A 14,141-nucleotide genomic window follows, 5' to 3' on the forward strand; every position below is an offset into this window, starting at 1 on the left:
CTACTATAAGTGAAAGTATAACATTTGAAAAGGAATGGTGGGAATAATGCCAGTAATAGTATGTCTACTTGTCCGTGCTGGAAATGATTGTCCTTTCCTTACAGTACGAGAATTCTGATATATTTAATTTTTCTTCTCCGGTTTCGAAAATGTATACAATGTATACACAGTTCAATGACTTATAAAATGTAGCTCTCGTTTTCGTACTTTTTTTATTACACCAGGTAAGTCTGCACTTTTAATTGTTTTGGATGTTGAATAAGCGTTTTACACAACAAATAAATATAAATAAGTAGTGTACAGTGAATAAATATAAATAAACAGTGTACAGGGAATAACTATAAATAGTATAAAGGGCTTTAAGAAAAACAGCGATTAAAAATAACTTTTTTATTTATTTGGCCAAATTCGTGAATGGTTTGGAAAAATCGTGATTTTTCTTTTAGTTTTTTATAAACTTAATGATAAAATCAACAGTTTCAATTTTGTCGATGCTAAAAAAACCAACGATTGATTTTTATTTATTTTTATATGCACTTCTGGAAAACATCGTGGGTAATTTTAAGAAATATTTAAAGAAATAAGAACTGTGCAAGCATTTACTTTTTATATTGATCTTCAGTTTTTTAGCTACATTAATAAATTCAGCAGACGCGTGCCTGCGTATTCTAAATAGTTTCAGCCACTCGAAAGCCACTTATTAGCGAAAAAAAAAGTAATTGAAAGAAACATTTAAAAGTTGTGTACCCCCACACGCATCCATTCCTTGTTCCATTCATCCCTCACCTCCTTTAACTTTCTAATTTGAAAACAAATTAATTTTCGAAGTCCGGACCGAGCAAACTATTTTTGAATACTTAGCTTTTACATTAACGAACTAATGCTAATTTTTAGGGCAAATTAATGTTTTATTTATTTTTTTAAGGAAATTATTAGTACACCCAAACCTGTTTTTGTGCGATTTTTTTTTTTTTTTTTGTACAAATTTTCTTTGAGAGGTATATGAAAATTACTTATGAAATGAGCGGAAATTATTTATAAAACGAGTGCGAGGTAGTATCTACAAGTGACGACAGGGGCATCCCGATGGGGAGTCACTGTGACCTCCCAAAAATTTTCCTTATTCGGGAACTTTTTCGCGAGTCGGCAAAATTTTCATCACTTGGTTTGCTTTGATTTCGTTTAAATATAACATTTTGGGTTATTTTCTAGGTGAGACTTTCTTTATCCACCGCATAAAAAAAAAATATTTTTTAACTGTGTTGCGAAAACAGCTTTTTATATCTACTCGTGAAGTATCGAACATTTTTAATGCGATTTTTATGCGGTCCCTATCCACCGCATAAAAACAGGTTTGGGTGTATTAAACAATGTTGTCTCCTTTAAAAATTGCAACCGAAAATTTTCTATTAGAATAAGTAAGATAATTGTTTGCGTGATGTTAATGGAAAATTTTATCAATTTTAAAAGCATTTGTTTCCGATTTTTCATTTGTTATAAAGTTGTGTTGTAAATTTTCGCAGTTGTTGAATTTTGTCATTGCTTAAGGATACTTTCTGAAATGAACTTCTACGCATGATTTTACAGAGTGTTTTTTTTTTATCGTATAACATAACTCGATAAGTTACTCGATTCAGATGTGGGAAAAGTCATTGTATTATATAATATAATTTGAGCAAAAAAAAAAAAAAGGGTGGGGGCAGGGGTCCAGGTAAGAAAACTTTACTCTAAAAACCAATGACCTATTCCTTTAGTAACAATTGCATTTTTTTTTTCATTTAAATGTAAACAAACTTGAGCGAAAAAAAAAAAAAACTACTTTTTCAGTGAGACGCATTAGAAAGTGCGAATAAGTCTTGATAAATACGCCTAATGTTTAAAAAGTAATCCTTCATGTAACGACTAGGATACAAATTAATTTAGTTTTTGGGTAACTTTATTCACGTTTGACACCTACCCAGCATACTTGGATAGTTCGCGAAGTCTCGAGTTTTGAAATTGCCTTGGAATAGCTTGACGAAAAAAAAAAGAGTAACCGTCCAATCTTCGTTTTATGCAAAATTTCATTTTCTGAAAATAAGCGTTACAAACGAGACTAATTTTTATGTCTAAGGACGATTTTAAAATTAAAACCTTATAATTTATACCGTATGCAAGCTCTTACACCGGGATACATAAAGAGAGGAAAAATCCTTGTAATGGGATATTGTATGTTCCTTTTATAAATTATGACTAGTCATAACGTATTAATAAATCGACTATTTCTTACTCAAAAAGCGTGAAGTTTACCTTTTTGAAATATAAGCCCTCAAAAGATACAAAGTTCAAAATATCGTAAGGAGTTCAGTGGCTTACAATTTACGCTATGAGATGTAAAACTAAGAAATGTATCAATAACAATCAATATCAGCTCTGAAGACAAAGACTGAACAAAACTTTAAGCACACGGGATCTAATTTAGAAATTAAAAAATACTTCACCGTGATTGCAGCACACACTGTAAAAACGATTCAGAAACGTTCCTGGAAAATAATATAGGCCGCTGATGTGCCCAAATTCTGCCAGTAACATATCTAGCAAAATCCAGGAACGTTTTCTGCTAAAATTCAGTAACCTTCCTGAAAATTCCTGAAATGTTCTCGTTTAAAGCCAGTCGTGTATCTGGAACTTCAGAGTCATCTTAAGTAGGAATAATATAACAGCTTGTTACCTTCCTGATCTATCAAGACAGTTAAAAAGCAGTTCGGCAATCATGGCCAAAGCTAAGCTAGAATTGCAAGCAAGTACCAAGCATCTCACTTCATTGCAATTCTTGCATAGCTACGTAGTCCATACTTATCCATTATTCCATTTATTGCATCCCTTTGGGAGATTAATCAGTACAGACGAGCCGTAATCGAACTAAAGCCGATACCTCTTATAAATACTCTCATTTAACCATTAAACTGGGAGCTAAAAATATTTTTTGCATCACAGAGAAACTACATTTAAACAACTTGTAGCAATTCAGGAATTTTTTTGAGAGCAATACTTGATATTTCCTGGAAGTGGATAAAAACCATTGAACTCCCGAAACGTTACACGGAAATACCCAGTAACGATTCGGAATTTTTTTACAGTACATACAAAGTCCTTTACACATAGTTACATTGTAACGAATTATATTCCAGATCTTCCCTTTCAATTGATACAATGTATCTTCTCATAGATTTGCTAATAGATTGGTCTTTGGTATCCCTAAAATGTTTCCTTAAGAATTGAACATTGTCTTTTGATTCGTATTCTTCATTTTTTCCCCTCTGTGTCAAGGATATCCTGCTAGTTCCCGGATAATTCTTTAATCTGAATGCTACATCAGGGACTAAGATGTCGCAGGAAATGCTTGAATTTGAGTGGAGTGCTTCCTACGCAGGGAGTGTTAAAAGCTCTTTTGTTACAATGTTGGGAAGGTCATTGATCCAAATAGCAAGTAAACATGACGATTTGACAGTTTTCTATGCAATAATACAGCACTAAGCATTTAGCGAGATGTTTTTTTTTGAAAAAAACCATCAGTTAACTTTAAAAGAAATATATATATGTTATCAGTATCGTAAAACGTAAAAATATTTCGTTAAATCTCATATTGTATTACAAAGAAAGTAGACAATTAAATTTTACTTGTTATTCATCATTTTGCAAATGCTGTTTTAGCCTGAGATAGGAATTGGAGGGACAATTGATCGATTCCGACTCCTGTAATTTTGAAGCTTCCGTCTCCAACTCTTTTATTCCAAAATTACTCCGACTTCAATACTCTGGGTCTCAAATGGCCTTGTTCTAAAGCTATAGCATATCATTAAATCAAAAACCGTTGTATAGCCTGATACTCTTTAAAATGACTGCGCACCGTACAACCTGAACACAACACCACTACTAGCATAATTAAAAATAAAGTTTTCATATTGATTGAAATATTGTCTCGTGTCAACCACTATATAAAGTAACAATCCTATCCCTGGGTTTTTTTCTATTTAAAAAGAACACTATTTTTCTCTTTAAATGTCCCTTAAATGCGTCCGTTACTAAAGTATATTTCTTTAATTTTCTTGTTCTGTTCTTACTAATTAGAGTTCTCACCCTTGCATCTTTTTTTCCCACCGAATATGACTATTTCAGCTTAAGATAGTACATCTATATAACACTTTCAAGAAAATTATACATATATATATTTTTCAAATAAGGCGATGAGAGGAAAATGTATTTGAGTGGACTTTTTAAAGCTTCCTTTCAGCAAAGCGCGTGCAAAATTCAAGCCACAGGTAGACTTCCGTTGAAATATTTTTCAAAACCATGCTCTGTAGCAGCAACTGCCACTGCCCTTAAAAAGTACTTAAAAATAACATAGTAAAAGTACTAGCTAATTCTTACTTTTTAAAATTATCTTAAAGATTTTAAATCTAAGTAAAGCTAAGTGATATTATTAACTAGAAGTGTTCTGAAAATTACTCGAGCTTACTCTCCTCTTATGTCAATATCTGTTTTCTTACTTCAGTCGTATCCCTTTTTCAATTGTCTTAGACATGAACATTTTTGCTTTACCAAGAGCTAAAGCAATTTTCAAAAACAAAATACTACAGACATGAGAATAACCCAAGTTAGTTACATTAAATGATATCAAATTCATACACGGAAACTGTTAGGCGTCATATTTCAAGAAAATTCAACAGGAACTTTTTTTAAGACAAGAATATTTCAAATTCAAGTTTTTTTTTTTGTGCATACGCAAGCTGACTAAAACAGAAGAAAAAATAGTACAAATGAATACATCATAATATTCGTAAAAAATAAATTTCCCAGTTGGAATAAATAAAAAAATATCAAATGAAAGTAGAGTTATTTCTGCACAGTACTTTGCAAGAAATCTAATTTTAATCAGACGTCAAGAAGAAAAAAAAAAGAAAAACCTTTAGAATTTATTTTACTTTTAACAAATGTCAAAGAAAAAAGAAAAAAGCATGGAGTTTGTTTCCGATTAATTATAAAGTTTTTGCAATCAAGAATTGCAATTTTGAACACTACATACTGTATGTGCAAAAATAACTTCATAACTTATTATAACTTTTTCAAGGCATCTAGTTTCTGATAAAGATATGCCAATGATCAATAGTAATAATATGTTAATTTACTTAATTTGAAAAATCCAGTTTAAGACTACTTACAGGCTTACATAGACAATGAACGCATATAGTAAGTGCAGGAGTTTTCAGATGTTTATACCATGTCTGATTAATTTCGTACTCCTGGCCAGCCATAGAACAGTGCAATCTTCCACTACCGCTAGGGTTCAGTGTTGGAGGTGGAGCACCTAATGATGCTGTAAGCAGAAAACAAATTTTCTTAAGCATTTTTGTAGCACTTATTACCAAGACAAGTAATAAAACTAAAAAAACGTAAAAAACATTCATTAAACATAAACGAACAGAAGGAATTTTCTTAAAAAGTTACCGAAAATTTTTAAAAGTATTGTAATGGAAAGTAAAGTTTAATTTCTCGTTTTATGGAAATTTCAATACTAACACATTGACTGACTGAAATGTTTACCCATTTAGTTATTATATTTCTTATTTTTTATCATAAATTAAATAACAGACAATGAAACTTAGCTGACTCAAATTTATTGTTAATTGATTAAAATGAACCATGATACGTTCTGAAACGCATTACTCACTTTGATTCTCGATAACCATTTTTTAGACTTTTTAAGAGAATAAAGATTCGATACGTCAAATTTAACGCATATGTCAAGAAGACTTTTGAATATGAGATCACATAAACAGAAGCGTTCAAAAGAGAAATGTTTGGTTATACTTTGAAAAAAAAATCATCAGTACCTAAATCAAATTTCAAAATTTTTAATTCATGGAATTATTATAATACGTTATCAATTAATCCTTAACTTTAATCTCCAGGCAAAATCATGCATTTTCTGTATGTATTTGTGCATTTGTATTTAGAGGAAAGAAAACAGCTACAAGTATAAGTTCTAAAGTGAGAGAGAGAGGGGGATACGAACAAGAGAGAGACTAATAGAGAGAGACAAAGAGAAAGAGAAGAGAAAATCTGTCCAAACTTTCAAAATCCAAACATTTAGTTTGTGGAAGAAAAAGAAAACTCAGTGACGAGATGAATGACGACAGCAATAATTAAATACCTCTGGCATGTAAACAAAATTCTTTAAAATACCACACTAACTCTGCAATTTTAATAAAATATCTAAAAAAAAATGAGATGAACTCCTTAATACGTGAAAACTACAAGATATCGATAATATCACTGCGCAAGCTCCACTCCGAGCAAGTAAAAAAGAAATTTGGCAATCGGAACCCATTCACAGGCTTCACACACTCAGTTTGAGTAAGAAAAAGAAAAACTGACTTAGAATCCGGAAGTCGATAGTTGTATTTAAATGTCTGTGAAACGATAAGTACTTAATCTTCTAAAAGTTTTGTGCAACTTTTGGGGGTACCAAGCGATATCATTATTTATCAATGACAGTTGGACTGTTAGTGATAAGAATTAATGGTGTCCACACATACTTCGAGATGGATAGCCATTGGTTTAGCTTTAGAAACAGACAAGGAAGAGGTGGGGGTGTGTCGGTAATTATTGTGATAAATGGCATTTAAGGGAGGCCCACTTGCTGTTCCCTTTACAGATAAAACTTGGGAAAGCCCTGGACTCACAAAAAACTCTGAGTTTGGCCAAGCACACTGATCTCGCCACAGGGTTGCACTGTTTATGATTTCAACATTAGGAATTGATAAAAAGGATTATTAACTCAAGATAAAAGGGTTGAATAATTCTGTTTCTATCTCGAGAACTTAAGAACACATACCGAAAGTTCTGTTTTCTCTTCAGCGAGTTTTAATTGAAAGCTCTTGTTCCTTGCAACATAACATATTAAAACTTTGCCTGGTTACACAATCACACGTACTGACTTCACTTCGTGAGGAAGCAATGAAAATTCTTAGTAAAAGTTTGAATTATACACGCTCTACAGCATTGATTTTTTTAAGAGCGGAAATTCATCTTTTGAAAAATATTATTTTACTGAAAAATAAAAAAAATCTCGTTTTTCAATACTGTGCTGCGCAAATGTGGTCAAAGCATTTACGGATGACTTTTGCTGATACATGCTTCTTTAGCAGTGTTACTACATAATAGTTGATTTAATACTGGAGCAAATGTAGGAGTTAAATTAAATATTTGTAATTTATTAAGCGTTAATTTATGAATCGACGATAGAATTGATCTGCTAAAAGCATTTGATAAGAATAAAATGAGACTTGATTCCAATACAGCTGAAATGTGATATAGGTTCAATCCTGTAGAGTATAATAACTCTATTGAATCTAATATAAAGTGCTTTTAAAGCTACTTCTCTTCATTTTCTAATTTCACACATATTGCAAATTCTTCCTAAAAATTTTCGGTGCAATACATTTCGATATAATTCTCTGTTTGAATAGATATTTCTCCCATCTTTTATATATTGCATTGATTTTAATTCCACCATTTTAACAATTGTTCTTTCAATTGACATTCATTTAGTTTTATAAGTATTTTATGCAATGATTCACTATAAGAAATCTAGCACTTGAATGTTTGACCTTGTTAAATCTTATGAATGAGAACACGTTTACGTTCAAACGGGTAAAGATTAGTTTTAAATTGGGCAAATTTATGTAGTTGGGGAAAAAATATTTTCTTAATGACACAGTTACTGTACAAGAAAAAAAAAAAAAACCCTGACGCAGTATAGGTTACAAACCCTTCAATGTAATTGGTAAATACGTATATGTTTCATATTAAAGAGTTTTTCATTGAAATTTGAAGCTTGTCCTGCATTTTTTAATCCTGTTCATATGTGTCCCAGGCTTGTTCACTTGTTTTGTCACCCTTTCCACTATATATATCAAGAACAATGAATGCGTCAATATTTATGATAGTAAAGTTACTAATTGATGATCACTCTTCAAATCGGATTCTCGCATTTTTAATAGAATATAAATATTGAATATAACTATAATATAATTATATTTGAATATAATTATTACATATGTACGATTAATGCAGACTAGCAATATGTTGGCCATATAGACATTAGACACATATCTGAATAAAAATCTAAGTCTCAAACAACCCATTTCAAAATTTCAAAATTGAGTTAAATGTATGATTTAATTTTGCGATTACTATATATATATATATATATATATATATATATATATATATATATATATATATATATATATATATATATATATATATATATATATATATATATATATATATATATATATATATATATATATATATATATATATATATATATATATATATATATATAAAATAATAATAAAAGTGAAAAATATTGAAAAGACCACACCAAGAGCCCATAGATGCGCATCGCAGCAAAACTAAAAAGCCAAGTAAATATAAAATTAAGCAAACAGAATTACAAATATTAAACAAATTATAAATAACAAATGATGATAAAAAGGAAAAATGCAAACAGCTATTAAGTAGGAATAGAAAAAGAGTGAATCCAGAGCTCATCAGCTGTGGAGGATTCATTAATTATGGTCAAAAGACCAAAATTTTTTAACTATAAACTAGAAGAGAATGCTTAAGCTCCAGTACATGTAATATAGAGTAACAATGGGCAAACGCACCACTTGTTAAGCTAAAAACAATAAACTAGAGCTCAAACCTAAAACTAAAAGCAGGGGGTTTCGCCTCGACTAATTAGGAAAACAAGTTCCGATAATTAGCCTTCCACGGGACAGTACCTGCCAATAACAAAATTGTCTTACCTTGAAATCCAAGTAAACATATCCAGTCCGTTGTTCAGCATGATAAAAAAGCCTATCCATTCGTCAACAAAACATTAAAAATATAAAAATATTACAAACATTAAAAATATAAATATAAAAATATAAAAACCATGTCCATTTTTGGACATGGTTTTTATATTTTTAATGTTTTGTTGACGAATGGATAGGCTTTTTTATCATGCTGAACAACGGACTGGATATGTTTACTTGGATTTCAAGGTAAGACAATTTTGTTATTGGCAGGTACTGTCCCGTGGAAGGCTAATTATCGGAACTTGTTTTCCTAATTAGTCGAGGCGAAACCCCCTGCTTTTAGTTTTAGGTTTGAGCTCTAGTTTATTGTTTTTAGCTTAACAAGTGGTGCATTTGCCCATTGTTACTCTATATTACATGTACTGGAGCTTAAGCATTCTCTTCTAGTTTATAGTTAAAATTTTGGTCTTTTGACCATAATTAATGAATCCTCCACGGCTGATGAGCTCTGGATTCGCTCTTTTTCTATTCCTAGTTAATAGCTGTTTGCATTTTTCCTTTTTATCATCATTTGTTATTTATAATTTGTTTAATATTTGTAATTCTGTTTGCTTAATTTTATATATATATATATATATATATATATATATATATATATATATATATATATATATATATATATATATATATATATATATATATATATATATATATATATATATATATATATATATATATATAGAACAATAAACCTACAAATTATTATGTTCTTAGAGTAGCTAATTGGCCATAATTAGTATTTAGTTCTCATATTTTCAGTTGAAAGTAATAACTATATATGAAAAATTAATGCACAATAGTATTATGTCAGCATTATGGATATTATGGCTGAATAAATATCTAAGTATGATCCTCCAGCTCACTTTACCAGAATTTTTTTCTGAAAACTTCGGTGAGTACCACTGACCTCGGGGTTAGAATGCCTATAGTGGGGATCGTCTTAATCCCTCGGAATTTTCATTTCCTTCAAAACAGGAAATGCTTGTGCATCTCAGTTTGCAGTATGGCGTCAACAGAGGGTTGGTTGCACCCTCTGGATTGTCAAAGTAGAACAGCTGCAAAGAAGCTATACATCACCACCAGAAATACCTAGGCCTGTCTTGAAAAGTCTTTTTTCTCGGAACGTGTGCTACTAGACAGCTTAACTTTCAGGACGGGGAGTAGAGCTTTTGTGATTTTATGTGATGGATATTTGGTAGCAAGTGTTTTTTTTTTCTTGAACGAAATACTACTTGACATTTGAAGATACCTTGCCAAATTTGGCACCAAATGTAGTCAGAATTTCGTTAAAACTCCCGTTTTAAATTAGAAATTAATAAAATACATAAAAAAATTTTCATTTTTAAAAATGTTTAGCTCATCACGTACAATATTCGATTTTCTACAATAGAGCCGAAAAATATTTTTCTGACGCAACTAGTTTAATCCTAAAGGATGAAATATGCTCAATATCGCATAAAACATTAAATAACATTTCTAAAAATTATTTCATGAAGTATACGTGCCCGAGGTGCTCAATCTCGGCGAAAATACACCTGTATGCCAAATGTTAGGTGCCGAAGTTAAAACTGTCTTTGTACGCGCACCACAAGCAAACACCTATTCCCTATTTACGTATACAGAACAAATGGAATCATTCACACTCTTCCTCTACTTGCCATCCCCCTTCACACACAATACCATACTCAATCTATACCATAAGTACGCCAAGTAAGGCCGCCGAAAAGTTCATGGTCTAGTATCTCGCTCATTTATGATTCAATTGAATCCAAAGTTGGGCATTCATCACAGGAATCGTAAAAAATATGAAAAGAAATAGTTCCATGTGAAAATTCAAGTTTTAAATATTTTAAAGCAGTTTTAACGACAAAACAAAAAGCTATTTGGTCTTATTAGGATGACAAATCGCCAATAACACACACTCTGAAAAAAAAAAAAAAAAAAACGTCGAAAACGTATCAAACTACGAAAAATTGAAAAAATCTTTGTTGTTAAGAAACATATTAATTTGCATTTGATATACTCAAAATCATTATCAAAATTTTCATTTAATTTAATGGAAAATAGAAAGATTAATGTCACATTCGGAGCACTGATAAGTCGTTGTTTTGAGATTTTTTTCTCTTATTTTGGTCACTCCAACCCACAGTTCATGCACTATATGCAGCAACAGATTATATCATTCACCCGATCCATCAGTGTCTTAATAAAGACAATGGAGTTCAAATAAGACTAATCATGGCTTTACTGGACTACAGTCTATTTTTCTAGGGCTATCAAATCAGGGGAGAAAGGACGGAAAAATATTTTTTTCTTCAATTCGTCAACCACATAAATTAGGCTTTCGGAAACAATGAACAACATTTTTTACTCTAATTACATTTAACCATGATGAAACAAAGTTTACTGTAAAATATGAACAGGACATTTTGCAAAACTCTTCTGTAATAACTTTTGATAAAATTTTGCCGGTTGATAACAAATTGCTTGTTCATAACAATATAACAATTTATCATCAGCTAGGCCTCCAGATGGCGCTAAAATCACCATCTAGCAGGTTTTTGCTATCCTTCATTTAAAAAAAAAAAGGGAGGGGGCAGGTGGCTTTACTGATCTACATTGTCTTTTCGGCGATCTCACCTTATAGCTGATTAACCCTTTCGTATAGCGCGTGGAGTTTTCTGATATTTAGCACCAAAACAGAAATGTGTTTACCAGCAAATATGAACTTACATAGTGCCTACTCATTCTACCTAATAACTGCACAAGCACTCTGGAAAAGTTAAGTATTCTGAGTGCTGGCGTCTCATGCTATAGGTATTCTACAAAATGTTTTTGGGTGATTTTTTCCAAATTGTCCCCCCAAAGCACATGTATGCCCGTAGTACGTTTTATCATAAAAACCTAAAACCGCAAATAGTGACCAGTATCAGTTGATGAAACGATAATTTTTGAATAATACTGCCATGCTTGGCACAGCAGTCGAATCTGCACTTTATTTTTGGAAATTGATTTATAATCACCATTCGGTTGTTTTAGTATAAAGATTTACAGTCATTTATAAATTAGAAATAAGGATTTTTTTTTAAAGTGACATCTGAATCACGTAGCATATGGAAGCTTAAAACTTGAAAAAGTAATTTCTCATGTTAATCGCTTTGCATATACGACTTTTGTGCTCAGCACGGTAGTATAAGCAGTACATCCATCATAAAATGTAACAATCCTTGATTACGTCATCTTTTTCATACATTTGGAAATCCTTTTTTCATTTTATTAAAAACGTAATATGTCTGCGATGAGGAGCAGTTTTACACGTTTATGTATAAGGCTAATAAGTTATTGTATGCACATTTTTGAGAAATACATTATTTAAATTTCAAAGAGAATGCAATAATACTAGATACAATAAAATGAATGTTCACAACTAAACACAAAATAAGAACACCCCATATGTGGCCACAAAAGAGTATTGAAGGAAGAAGTTGGAGTGACACACACACACACACACAAAATGCTTATCTCATAGGGTTGGCCGTCTTTAATTTGTGTTTTCATAAATCGTCGATGCAATTTGATGTTCTTCAGTATTTGTTTTCTTTAACAACGGAAAGAAATTGGAGCATCCACAACTTTCTTTATTGGCTTTATAGTCGTTTACTTAAGTATAGTTCGCGAAAATTTCAATCAAAATACCATTACGTTTGCTTCAATATTGGATAATATCAGTACTAAATCGAGGTATTTTTTTTATCGTTTTCGTATAATGGTAAGTTAGGACAAGTACGCACCCGAATCTTCAAACTTCAAAGATACCTATAAGGATGTAGACAATCTTGCACATTAACTAAATTTTCCAGCCCTTTATCGAGGTTTTACAGTAATTAATTTATCAAAAAAAAAAAAAAAAAAACACTTACACACACACACACACACACAAACAGAAGTTTGATAGTGTTTTTTTTTTTTTTTTTTTGGAATCTCTTCAGGATTGTACTTGCCCCACTTGGCAGGGTTAGTGCGTATTCATCCTTGGTTTCGTCCAGCATTTATATTTGCATTGAATGGTGCACTACAGTAATGAACTTTAAGTTATGCTTTCATTTAGAAACTATTAGCTATACTTTTTAACGAAAAACTGGGATTTCGCATTACTTAATTTTAATGAGAATAACAAATAAAATAAGGAGATGGACTAAAACACTAATGTTAAGAAAAACACTTAATTAATTTAAAAAGAAAAGAAAGCGTTGTTGCGCTAAAAAAGAGAAAAAATATATGATGAAAACTTTGACACTTCGAATGTGAAAGAAAAAGGAGCGAGTTTTCTTCGGCCCACAGGGAGTTATGGCAGAATGTAGAGGACTATAAAAATATCTATTTCAATATTCCTTTCTAATTTACTCTAATTTTTTCTATGAATAAAAGTAGTAGCAGAAATATTGTACACTACTATATTTGCAAACATTTAAATTTATAGCTCTCTATTACAGATTGAATTCATTTCTTTTACTTTGTTTGTATGCGTTTTAATTATTTCTTTTTATTTCACAGAAGCTAAAATCCAAATCTCCTTTCTTGATTTTCCAAATTCTTAATTTTTCATCTGTTTTGAACTCTTCAGCCAGTAAAGCTGTATCTTCAATATATATTAAGTTAATTTCTATTATATCATCATCCCTTTCATCTAAATATTTTTACTCTCCTTATTGTGCTCTTTACAACAAATGAAGAACCGCAGTAATTCTACCAAATCTAAAATATTTCTAACCTCGTCTGCTTTTAAATGGTCTACAATAATTCTTTTTAGATTAGAATGCTGAATCACCTTGTTGCAAAAATCAGTGCTGCTTCCAGGCGATTTTCCAAATACGCTTTCCATTGTTCCACCCCTTTAAAACATATTGACTCACACCGTTTTCGGTAAGAAATACATTACTAAATTTTATTTGACGTTTATTTAAAAAAAGTAAATAAAAAGTTAGCTGCAAGTTCAAATTACAAACAAAACTAACAAATTACATGACTGGCAATTGGCTTGCAATATAGAAAGTACTTGCTTTATCTTACTTTTAAGACGGAACAAGTGTGGCTCCTCGTATAAAAGAAATCTGGTTACAATATTTAATCAAAAAAAAAAAAAACCTATGTTATTAGTGAGTATTACGAAATAGAGACCTTAACTGACTTCAGTTGCTTAATACCACAAAAAAGAAACAAAACTATAAT

Source organism: Uloborus diversus, chromosome 3 (genome assembly GCF_026930045.1).
Source record: "Uloborus diversus isolate 005 chromosome 3, Udiv.v.3.1, whole genome shotgun sequence".
Classification (NCBI taxonomy): Eukaryota; Metazoa; Arthropoda; class Arachnida; order Araneae; family Uloboridae; genus Uloborus; species Uloborus diversus.